The sequence below is a fragment of the Haplochromis burtoni genome, unplaced genomic scaffold, assembly GCF_018398535.1.
Source record: "Haplochromis burtoni strain Fernald_Lab_line unplaced genomic scaffold, NCSU_Asbu1 Contig_216, whole genome shotgun sequence".
Classification (NCBI taxonomy): domain Eukaryota; kingdom Metazoa; phylum Chordata; class Actinopteri; order Cichliformes; family Cichlidae; genus Haplochromis; species Haplochromis burtoni.
The window spans coordinates 1007008-1018448 of record NW_024582577.1 but is presented as its reverse complement, the minus strand read 5'-3'; the positions used below and the strand labels follow the sequence as shown (position 1 = coordinate 1018448).

The 11441-nt window shown below is 42.6% G+C and overlaps 1 pseudogene; it reads left to right on the top strand.

The window, feature by feature from the left end:
• The first annotated feature begins 2321 nt into the window (after positions 1-2321).
• LOC121815445 lies at positions 2322-6553 on the top strand (annotated as a pseudogene).
• Positions 6554-11441: the final 4888 nt, after the last annotated feature.

The following is an 11441-nucleotide window of genomic DNA, read 5'->3' as shown; positions in this document are numbered from 1 at the left end:
TTTTGGCACAACATCTGGAGCTAAGGGGGCAAAACAATCGCATGAGTGTTGTTGTTTGACTGAGGAAGAATAAAGTAGTCATGGTAAGCCAATCACATGACCACTTTAAGATTACAAAACAACAAGGTAATATATACCAGCTTTTAAATTGTGCTGATAGGCCACATAAAATCACAGTCATGATAAACAATACATATGCGGAGTTTTTTCCTGAATAGTTTCGCCACGTTTAATGTCTAAGGACAGTGCTGGCAAGCACGCTCTGCTTATGACCAAAAAATGTAAAAAATAAAACAAAAAACAGCCTGTTCATGTTGGTGGAAAAACGCACCATGTCGACCAATCAAAAAATGATATGGCAACATGACATTTGGTCGTTTAGGAAGAGGGGGAAGTTTTAGGAGTGACGGCAAGAGAGAGAGAGAGAGACAGCAGAAAAAAAGAGAGCGAGTTTTGAGATGTGAGAGATTTGTGACATTTAGCATCTTTGGAGTGTGTAGTTAATGTGTTGTCTTGTGTAGTTAGTGCGTAGTATTGTGGATAGTTTTGTGTTGTGTGTCGGAACAATGAGGCTACTTGACCTTCAGAGCCTTAAGGACCAAAAAAGAGGAACAGATTTATTTGCTGCTGTTTGTTCCGCTGTAGATGACATGAAACTACCATGGAATAAAGTCACTGGTATTATTACGGATGGCGCACCTGCCATGGCTGGTGAGAGAAATGGATTAACAACCCTAGTCTGTAACAAAGTAAAAAAAAAAAAAACCATGATGGTAAAAAAAAAGTGGTCAAAATGATGGTCAATAAAACAAAACAAGACAACTAAAGAACGAGTGATGTACAGATTTATATGGCCCACAATGTTTTGCACTTTTGAAAAAGTTAACTCTTAATGTTTTTTTCCTGTTCACATGTTTTGAATTTAGATGTTTAATTTTTCTTCATTTTGTGTTTTTCGAATACATTATTTTGGCAAAAACATTTAATAATAAATAATTCATAATAAAAAAAATTATAATAAAATTTGTGTGTGAAAAAAGGAAAGAAATATAAGGTCATTCATTTGCATTTAATGTTAATGATTCAAAATATTTCAGGCTGAATGGTTGGCCCCCACACATTCTCACCTTCCCAAATCTGGCCCTCTTTGCAAAAAGTTTGGACACCCCTGCATTAAACTCTGTCATGGGACTGTGTTAAATTACACCCACAAAGGCTGGATTTTAGGCCTTTTGCTTCATGTGTGGATGAAACTAAGCTGAGGGATCATGACACTGGGAAAGTCTGTACCAGCATACTGGAGGGTCTATCTGTTAGCTGAACCTCTGATTCAGGAGGAGCAATGAGGTTTTCATCCAGGCTGTCGAACTGGATAAGTCTTTATCTCAAGGATGTTTGAGAAAGTGGGCAAGCATGGACAGAATATCTTGGTCTGTCCAGGCTGGTGGATGTTCTCCACTATGATGGCCTCAGGATTTCATCTTTACTTTTTGCAGATGATGTGTTACTGTTTGCTTAATCAGGTGGTGACTTCCAACTTGCATTGGAGTGGTTTGCAGCCAAGTGTGAAAATCAGCACCCCCAAGTCAGAGACCATAGTTCTCAGCCGGAAAAGGTGGAATGCCAACACCATCTGGGACAAATTACTACCCCAATCGAAGGGATTTAAATGTCTTAGGGTCTTGTTCACGAGTTTGGGGAAAGTGGAGCATGAGATTCACTGACGGATTTGGGAAACATGTGCAATGATACAGGCACTGTACAGTCTGAGCTAAGTTTTTAATTTACAGGTCAATTTAGATTACAACTATTCAACTGTGGCCACGAACTCTGGGTAGTGATCAAATAAGTAATTTGTTGTCCCTCTCTTTCAAATCAAATATGGACTGAAACTCTTTAATTTGATGTTGTTGAACATTCCACATTAACTTTACTTTACATGAATAATGTTATGTCATTTTTGCTATTCTTCTTTTGTGTCACTTGATATGCACACAGAAACACCTGCTACTCTGGCAATTCTTCAGTGAGTTATTACTGATGACTAATTTACTCACAGAGTGTTCCCTGAGTTTGCCTGGATACAAAGCAATCTCAAATGAAAAGTATACTCCGCCTTCTTCCCTGATGGGTGGTGTGCAAGATTAAACAACACAGTAAGTCAATAAAAGGGAATGGCAAACAATAAAACCTAATGACTGATCTCAACAATTCAGAAAGCTGTCATGTGCTCATCTTTGCAAAACAATTTAGTCGTGGTTGTTTTGCTGTGTTCCTATGTTTTTTCTATTCTATCCACTCCTCAGTTTTCTTTGTCCTGTCAGCTGCAGGGACAGTTTCATCTAAATGAGATGCACAAAACTGGAGATGTGGTTCTGGGTGGACTGTTTCAAGTCCATTTCTTTTCAAGTCTTCCTGATCTGTCTTTTACCTCGCAGCCACAACAGCCTACATGCCATGGGTAACAAGGACAGGGAAAAAGCAGGAAAAAAATAGAATAAGAAAACTGTCAAACTTAGTGCCAGTATAAATATGTATTTTGTATCTGAAATAACTACACAATGCGTCTTCTTTTTCATTTTTTTTCCTTTGATATATGTCTTTAATTGTTATTCAGTTTCCCTGATTGCGTATAATATTTCTACTTTTGCAACATTTTCAAAAGGCACTCGTTTACTTATAATTTAAAACCTGTGTTGTATTATATATATGTTAGTAATTACATTTTTCTTGCCTTAGTATGTATGTCCTAGGTTTTAAGTCCGCACAGACCATGGCGTTTGCTATTGATGAGATCAACAGAAACTCAAACCTGCTACCAAATGTGACTCTGGGATACACTCTGTATGATAACTGCCTTGAACTTGGAATTGGATTCCGGGGAGCATTGTCATTAGCCAGTGGTCAAGAGGATCAAATTGTAGTAGATGATACATGTGTTGGAAATCCTCCAGTCATAGGGGTTGTGGGTGATCAGTCCTCTACAAATTCTATTGCAATCTCCAACGTCTTAGGCTTGTACAGAGTACCTATGGTAAGTTTTCTGCTTGACCATGTAACAGTTTTCTTGGATTGCGTTGATTTCATTGAAAATGTAAAACCATTTTATGAAATAAAAAATAATGCAGTCATGATGACAAAATTAAGATATCTCTACATGGATAGCTCCCGAATATACAGTCTGTGTCTTTCACAGGTGAGTTATTATGCCACATGTTCCTGCCTGAGTGACCGTCAAAAGTATCCATCCTTCTTTAGAACGATCCCAAGTGATGCTTTCCAGGTGAAAATTTGTCATCAAAATTAAAATGGAAACGCAAAAGTATGTTTCAATATCTGTGTAAAAGAAGAACAAAGAAAGATATGAAAATATTAGAAATAATAATATACTTAGTTTTGAGAATTATGCTCTATTTCATTTCTGTATTGTGTCAAAGAATAAAGCTAAATTGCAATTATATTTTTTTCTTCTTTTTAATGCACTTACATTTAATCTGTATTCACTTAGGTACGTGCAATGATCCAGATTCTAAAGCATTTTGGCTGGACTTGGGCAGGTCTGCTTGTCAGTGATGATGATTATGGGCTTCATGCAGCCAGATCCTTTCAGTCTGAGCTGAGTGTGTCTGGTGAAGGTTGCCTGGCCTACACTGAGGTTTTACCCTGGGACAAAGACACAGATGAACTCCGGAGGATTGTTGATTTGATGAAAACCTCTACAGCTCGAGTTGTCATTGTCTTTGAACATCCTAGTCGCATGATGCACCTTATGGATGAGGTTTCACTTTAAAATACTTTAAATAATTACTAGTTACAGAGGTCTTCATAATTATATTGTTTAAAACATGTATTACATATCATTGTGAGTACAGAAATGAGTACAAAAATGTAATAATTCAGAATTAATTTTAAAGATCAAAAACTGTTTCAGTAAAGAAGTTGGAGGTTCAATATTACTTCATAGATTTGGTCTAATTTAATTCACAGGTAGTAAGGCAAAATGTGACAGGTCTACAGTGGATAGCCAGCGAGGCCTGGACAGAATCTGCTGTGCTCCAAACACCTCACTTTATGCCATACCTGGGTGGTACACTGGGTATCACCATTCGTCGAGGAGAAATACCAGGGCTCAGGGAATTCCTGTTGCAAATACATCCTGATCTACATCACAACAGTAGCTACGGAAATAGCTTGGTGAGACTTAAACACTTTTACTCTGTGTGTGTCACAACAATTATATATTTTATAATGTTAATAAATATTTTTCAAAATATTTCAGGTGAATCAGTTTTGGGAATTTACATTTCAGTGCAGATTTGCTCCAGCTCCAGCAGGCTGGCTGGAAGGTGGAGGTGCACTATGCACTGGACAGGAAGATCTAGGAAATGTGGACAATGAGTACTTGGACATTTCCAACCTGCGGCCTGAGTATAATGTGTACAAAGCTGTTTATGCACTGGCATATTCCCTTGATGACATGCTGCGGTGCAAGCCAGGAAGAGGGCCTTTCAGTGGGAACAGCTGTGCCTCTTTGCAGTCACTGGAGCCTTGGCAGGTGTGTTATCATTGTACACTCCACCTTTGAACGCATTGTTTTTGCATGCTTTCAGAATTTCTGAAAAGGGATTTGCCATACTTGTGAGCAAAAGTAGTTAAGTTATTTAAGTCATGGAGGTCATTAACTTCTATACAGGATTATTAGTAATGTGCCTTGGTTGATTGAGACTTAGATATAAATGACTTTATATATGTAGGTACCATAGATATAATATTATATTTGATTACTGAACTGAAAAATTGCCACTGTTTGCACTGTAAAGTTACTGGAGCCATGGCAGATGTGATATCATTTTACACTCCATCTATGAATAAATCATTCGTTCTATAATTATTTTTGGAGCAAAGCAGGAAAAAGTCAATAGGGCATCTCGAACTGCCTATTAGGTTATTTTGCATGACAGCAAGGTTATGCTTAATCTTTCTCTATGTACAATCCGATTTGGTTTAATGACGAGAGTATACCTCTGTTCCCAATAGTTCCACGATCACAGCGAACTATATTTGTTAGATGATCATTGGTTTCAGTAGATTGGAGTAAACAGTGCTTGTGACTCTGAGTAGAGAACTACACATTAAAATAAGTGGGTAATGAGTACACTAGATTGAAGTCATATTGAGAGCATATCTGGAACTGAAGGCCATAAGCTTATGAGATATATTAATGCTATTGTGGCGATGGTACCACTATACATTTCAGACAAGTGGGGAGGTAAGGACAGCTAAAAGGTGATCAGTACTGGAAGGCAATCTGTTTACAAGGTTAGTATGTTTTTATGTTGACAAGTACCTTTAAGAACGCATTTCGAGTCATATAGAGTAAGTTGTACTCCCTCCTCTAGGCATATCTATTCTATTTTTTATGTCCAATAGCCACCTCGATCAGTATGCAGTGAGAGTTGTCCTCCTGGTACCCACATGGTGAGAAGGAAGAGAGAGCCTGAATGCTGTTTTGACTGCATCCCTTGTTCTGAGGGAAAAATCACTAACAAGAGCAGTAGGTCTTTGTTTTTCTGTATGACATAATTGATTTAATTTCTGTGAAATATAGGATGCATTTCAACATCAACCCCTCTTTGTCAGACTCCTTGGAGTGCACCAGTTGTCCAGAGGATTTTTGGTCAAACCCACAGCGTGATTACTGTGTTCCTAAGAAGACAGAGTTTCTCTCCTATCATGACCCTTTGGGTATTTGTTTGACAGCAACCTCCTTACTGGGAACATTTATATGTGCTGTTGTTCTGGGGATCTTTATCTACCATCGCACAACACCTATAGTACGTGCCAACAATTCAGAACTTAGTTTCCAGCTATTGTTGTCACTTAAGTTGTGTTTCCTTCGTCGTTCCTGTCACTATCTGTTCGCACTGTGTCTGGACGACCCAGACTGTGGACATGCCAACTCAGGCATGCAGCATTTGGCATCAGCTTTGTGCTGTGTGTCTCATGCATCCTGGTAAAAACCATGGTTGTTCTGGCTGTGTTCAAAGCCTCCAAGCCAGGAGGGGGAACCAGTCTGAAGTGGTTTGGTGCTAATGCAGCAGAGAGGAACAGTTCTGTTTCTTACATCTATTCAGGCAGCCATCTGCACTACCTGGCTTGTCTCTTCCTCTCCAACTCCACATAAAAACACCCAATACCACAATGACAAGATAGTGTATGAGTGTGCAGTTGGGTCCACTGTTGGTTTTGCAGTGTTATTGGGCTATATTGGATGGCTGGCTTTCCTCAGTTTTTAATTGCATTCCTGGTGAGGAATCTCCCTGATAGTTTTAATGAGGCCAAGCTCATCACATTCAGCATGCTGATCTTCTGTGCTGTGTGGGTGGCCTTTGTTCCTGCTTATATCAGCTCACCAGGAAATCTTGCAGATGCAGTGGAGGTGTTTGCCATTCTTGCTTCAAGTTTTGGACTCTTGATCACACTGTTTGGACCCAAATGTTACATAATGTTGAGACCAGAGATGAACACAAAGACCCGTGTAATCACATGTTGAGAGCCAGAAGGGTTGAAGGGTGCGGGGACAACAGAATAGCTGGATATTAATTGGGTCCCTGGCCTCCGAATTCGGCAGGTGCTTGTGTTGCGTCTAAAGGGACCATATATGCTCTTCAAGATTTTTTAGGTGTCAAGAAATGTGGAAGATAAGGGTGTTTTATCTTTTTTTTTTTTTGCAATCAGTATAGGGGCCGTAATTAGAAATATAAATAATGAGATAATAAATACTATCTAACATCAGAAATGATCTTCGGGAGCATAGTGGAGAACTCAGTTGAATTGTAGTAGATGTAGCTGATAGGCTTTTGGTTTGTTCGTTTTTTTTTTCTCTGCAATCTTTCTATACATGCTCAAGGCTCGGTATACCACATACATAAAACACACCGCGCCCATCAAGCTTTTCAAACGAGCAAGCAATGGGCCTCTTTTCTCTCGTGGGTTTTGTTCATCCGCCTGTCCCGTATTGGGTGCTTCTTGTTCAAGCCTATCACAAGAATTGTTGCTCTGAAGACCAACAAAGAGATACCCCAACCTGGATTTACCTTTGCAATGGAATCCATCGTGGCAATTGCAGTATTGGTCCGCATTTGGTTCGATGCTTGTCTGTCTTGTTATTATTTTTTTATACTTTTTTTATTTTCAGTTATTGTTACAGATAGAAATGTGACCAGTACATGAGAGGGGTGATGTAGATATGGTAAAAGGGAGAATGTAATAGAGAGAGTGTAGGGAAGGAAGGAAAAAGATTAGGGGGACGCAGGGACAGATGTTCAAGAAAGGGGAGGGAGAAAAATAGATAAGGGATATCTTCGTGGAATGCCCAATTGCTGTGTGGGAGATTAAGTAAATAGCAAACAAGCAAAGAAGAGGAAACAAGAAAGCATTACACAAGCAATCATAGCAAAACACAACACCATACTCTGCATTATCTAGAGCTAGAGAAAGTGTAACAGCATGTAAATACTAGATAAGTATCGATTGTTGTTTGATAGCAGGCCCTAGCGCAGGACAGATGCTCGCCTATGATAGAGATAGCAGTGTCGCAATAGAAAGGATGTAATTTCGGGTACTAGAGAGGCAGGGTGGCGAACGCTGGCGCAGTTGTGCAATGTGCCTGTGTCGGATCAAGCCGGGCCTGCTCTTAGTGTATTGCACCAGAAGAGTTTCATTGTCTCTATCTATTGTATATCATGTCTGACCTAGAGTGGGGGTGGGGGGTCGACACAGCCACAATGCCAAGTCGCCGTCTGGGGTACCAGGTGTGAGGATGTACAGCTAGGTTATAGACGAGGAGAGATGCAAAACTTCACCAGAAGATCCACGCCAGTGCCTCCTAGAACGGAACGGGAGCGACCAGGAGGGCTCCAACTGAGGGGGGAAGGGCCGCGCCCAACTGTCTCCAGTGAGAGCCTAGACAGGATGAGAGTCCACCAGAATGCACCGAGGTATCACTCACAGCAGCATGCAGGAAGACAGCAAGGGGGTCAGTCTAGCATGTGACGGCTCAGCGCGCCGTGAAGCTCGCCCAGCAGCCGCGGAGCAGAAGCCAGGGGGAGTTGCAGTGACGCGCCCGTGAGCTCCGCCGGCCCCCAGCTGTGCCTGAGTGACCGAGCCCCAGGCCGAGAGGCCGGGGGCACCCCACCTCCAAAGGGGGCCCGAGCGAGCCCCAGGCCCCAGGCCCCGACAAGCGGCCGCCAAGGAGTGAGCCGGTGTGTACCCGGACGCCCACCCCCAGACACAAAGAACCACCAGCACACCGACACCTGAGGGAGTCCGCCACCGGCAGGGGAAGTGGTGGTGGGTGGAGATAGGCCTCCAAACCTTGGAGGGCCTGAGGTGTCCCCAGAGAGGTGGCGTCTGATACCCAACCTGACATATAGACACAGACATACAGGCACACACAGACACAAACATCCATTCCCACCCTCATGCTCTCATATGCACTCACTCCACACTCAACCAACGTGGAGACAGACATAAAGAGACGCTGTACACACGATTCACACTCCCCAAGCGTACTCTACAAACCGGGTCTAGTGAGCTTCAGTGGTGTGTTGTGTGGTCGTGGACCATTGGGTCTTGCCCCTGGAGGTGGGTGGGAACTTGCATTCCCTCGAGACCCGAGGGTGCAGTGGATCTATCCTCCTCATGTGTCCTATAGTTCCAATGCGGTGGGGGTGAGGTAGAAGGCAGAACACACGGCGGCTCGAACAAGTAGCCAGCAAAGCGCAGAGGCATCCCGCCATCATTTCGGGCCACGATCCCATTAGTGCAGTCGGCAGAGGGTGCCACCTCTCCAGATCTAGGCCCTCCCGTCTTGTCAAGAACAGGAACAGACCGTTTGGAATGGACAAATTGAGGCCGCAGAGGTAGTAATGGGGGGTGGCGGGACGAATGACCTCCATACACCTCCCTAGCGGCACCAAATCCGCTAGCAGTATTCGGTATATGGTTGTGTTGATAGCATGTAGGTAGTGTCTAAATGGTGGGTCACAAAGTTATAAACTACAGGATGAGGGAGACGCACATGGAGCTTGAGGGGACAGGCTGCCAAGGTGAACGCGGCGTAGTGCGGAGGCCTGTAACGGCAGCACATGATACAGGTGCCTCCACGGCCTGTGATTTGTAGTCCCTCGACACTGTTCGTATATTGCTGTCTAGTTTAACAATTTTGAGGAGAGGTGTGGTTCCGCCACTATATGCTCTCATTTAACGCACGCCAGGGATGTGGATGGGGCATTGTACACGACCCCCTGATTGGTTAGGATTGTTCCTGCGACCTCCGTGATTGTGTCCCTACTCACATTCCCTAAAGGGTATTCCTCTCTCATATGTTCCTGCTGGCTTATCATTCAGAATGTAGGGTGTCTGCAATATCTCTCTGTCTAATTGCTCCGCTATATGGTTGTGGAGTATATAAATTCGACGCGCAGACGTCGCTCATATGTATGTGTAATGAGAGTGTGAATAATGTGAATGTCTAAGTTGTGGGATAAAATTGAGGCAGAGGCAGCCAGAAGGGGACAGAGGGGGGGGTAGCCTCCTCTGCACCCTGGTGACATACCCCTACTCCAAGGCCCTGCATGTGTGGGTGGTTGTGGTGGAGCGGGAAGAGGGAGGCAGCTGGAGATGGGGAGGGAAGGAAGGGAGGGGCAGGTAACCCCTCCCTGGGGCCAGCTCCCCTGCTGACCCCAGTAGGCACTCCCACACTCCGCGACCTGCCAGGGAAGCATTGACTTTTTGACACTCCCCTTTAAAATTAAGCTATTAACCTCCTAAGACCCAAACTCTTTCACGGCATGCATTTTTAATTTCTCTTTGCTATTTGGGCTGATAGTACGGTGGCTGGGAAGTGCAAAGCACAAGAAATTAAAAATCCTGCAACAAATTAAAAAAAGGCAACAAATTAAAAATCACACAAATTAAAAATCCACAACAAATAAAAAACAAAATTAAAAATCCACAACAAATTAAAAAACCGCAACAAATTAAAAAACGCAACAAATTAAAAATCCACAACAAATTAAAAAACCCACAACAAATTAAAAAACCGCAACAATAAGTTCTGATGGATGCAAATATGTGAGCACATATAATAGAATTCACCTCGCGCACAAGAATTAAGAATCCGAAAATCACACAGTTAATCAAACCACGCAACCGAATTAAAAACTGTGCTCCAACAACATTAAAAATAGACCGACACTTAGACCACACTCTTTAAAAATCCCCCGCAACAGAAATTTTAAAATCCAAAGTACAAAGAAGGAGTCCATATCATATTCCTTTTGTAGACCAAGTCTTCTGACTCGCAGCCATAAACCTAAACTTGTGAGTTGTCTTGTAGAATAGGGATTGGCGAGACGTATGTCAAGACAGAGACAATAACGTGCCGCAAGAGAACCTTCACCCTTTTCATCTCAGCAAGACTTCTTGCGTCCGTATTACGCTTTGCATCCATATTTCCGAAGTCTGTACGCAGTGCATCGAACCTTGACAACAAACTCCACTACCTAGAGCCTCGAATCGGAAAATTGTTTTTGCCGTTTTTGTGCATCCTCAGTCTTAAGCACTTCGATCGCCACCTTGTTTGATTGCATTCCTGTCGGATCTGGGTATTTCTAATGGAGCTTTTGCTCGTGGGTACACTCAAGACCTAGGCACCGCATGGTCCGTGAGAACTAGAGTCTGATACGCTATCTTGGCTCTCTATTCAATAGTTTATCCTCTTTGAAGATGTTCCTCTTCTATATGTTAGATATATATATTTCTGGTGTTAAGGTGTGGTTGCGATGGGTGATAGAGATGAGTTAAGGAGTCTTAAAAGTAAAGGGCTCAGAATTACTTTTATCGGCCACAGAGAAGTAGGCACTTTTCGCCTCACGAAGGCGCTAAGTCAATCGATGCACCATGTAAGCGTGCGTGTAAGCATCAGAGCGGAGTCGCTTCTAATCTCAAGGGACCTGGGGCTGACTATCTGTTTGTGTGGGTAGTGCTCGATAATTGTTGGTTGAGGGTACTTAACTAGATCAAATGCAATCATCTTAAAGTGAAGAGGGGATGATGTGACTGCAATAATGATTTGTATCTCGGGAGCCTTGAAAGTATCCTTGACCCAATGCAGTGAGCTGACTCCGATAGACACATGAAGAGTGAAGCAGTTAGCGCAAGATGAACAGAGAAGTGTTCATTTTGTGTGAGAACTCACTATCAGAGTTCCGTCGTTTCGTGACGAATCTTTTCTGTTTTCGCTCATAGTCTCTTCACATGCTCGGGTCATATGTCTTGATGGTTTATTCTTACTGTAGTCGTCCACATACACGAAGACGCTATTAAACGGAGCTCTTTGGCCACTATATTCATGGGTGCATTATTGAGTTCGTAGT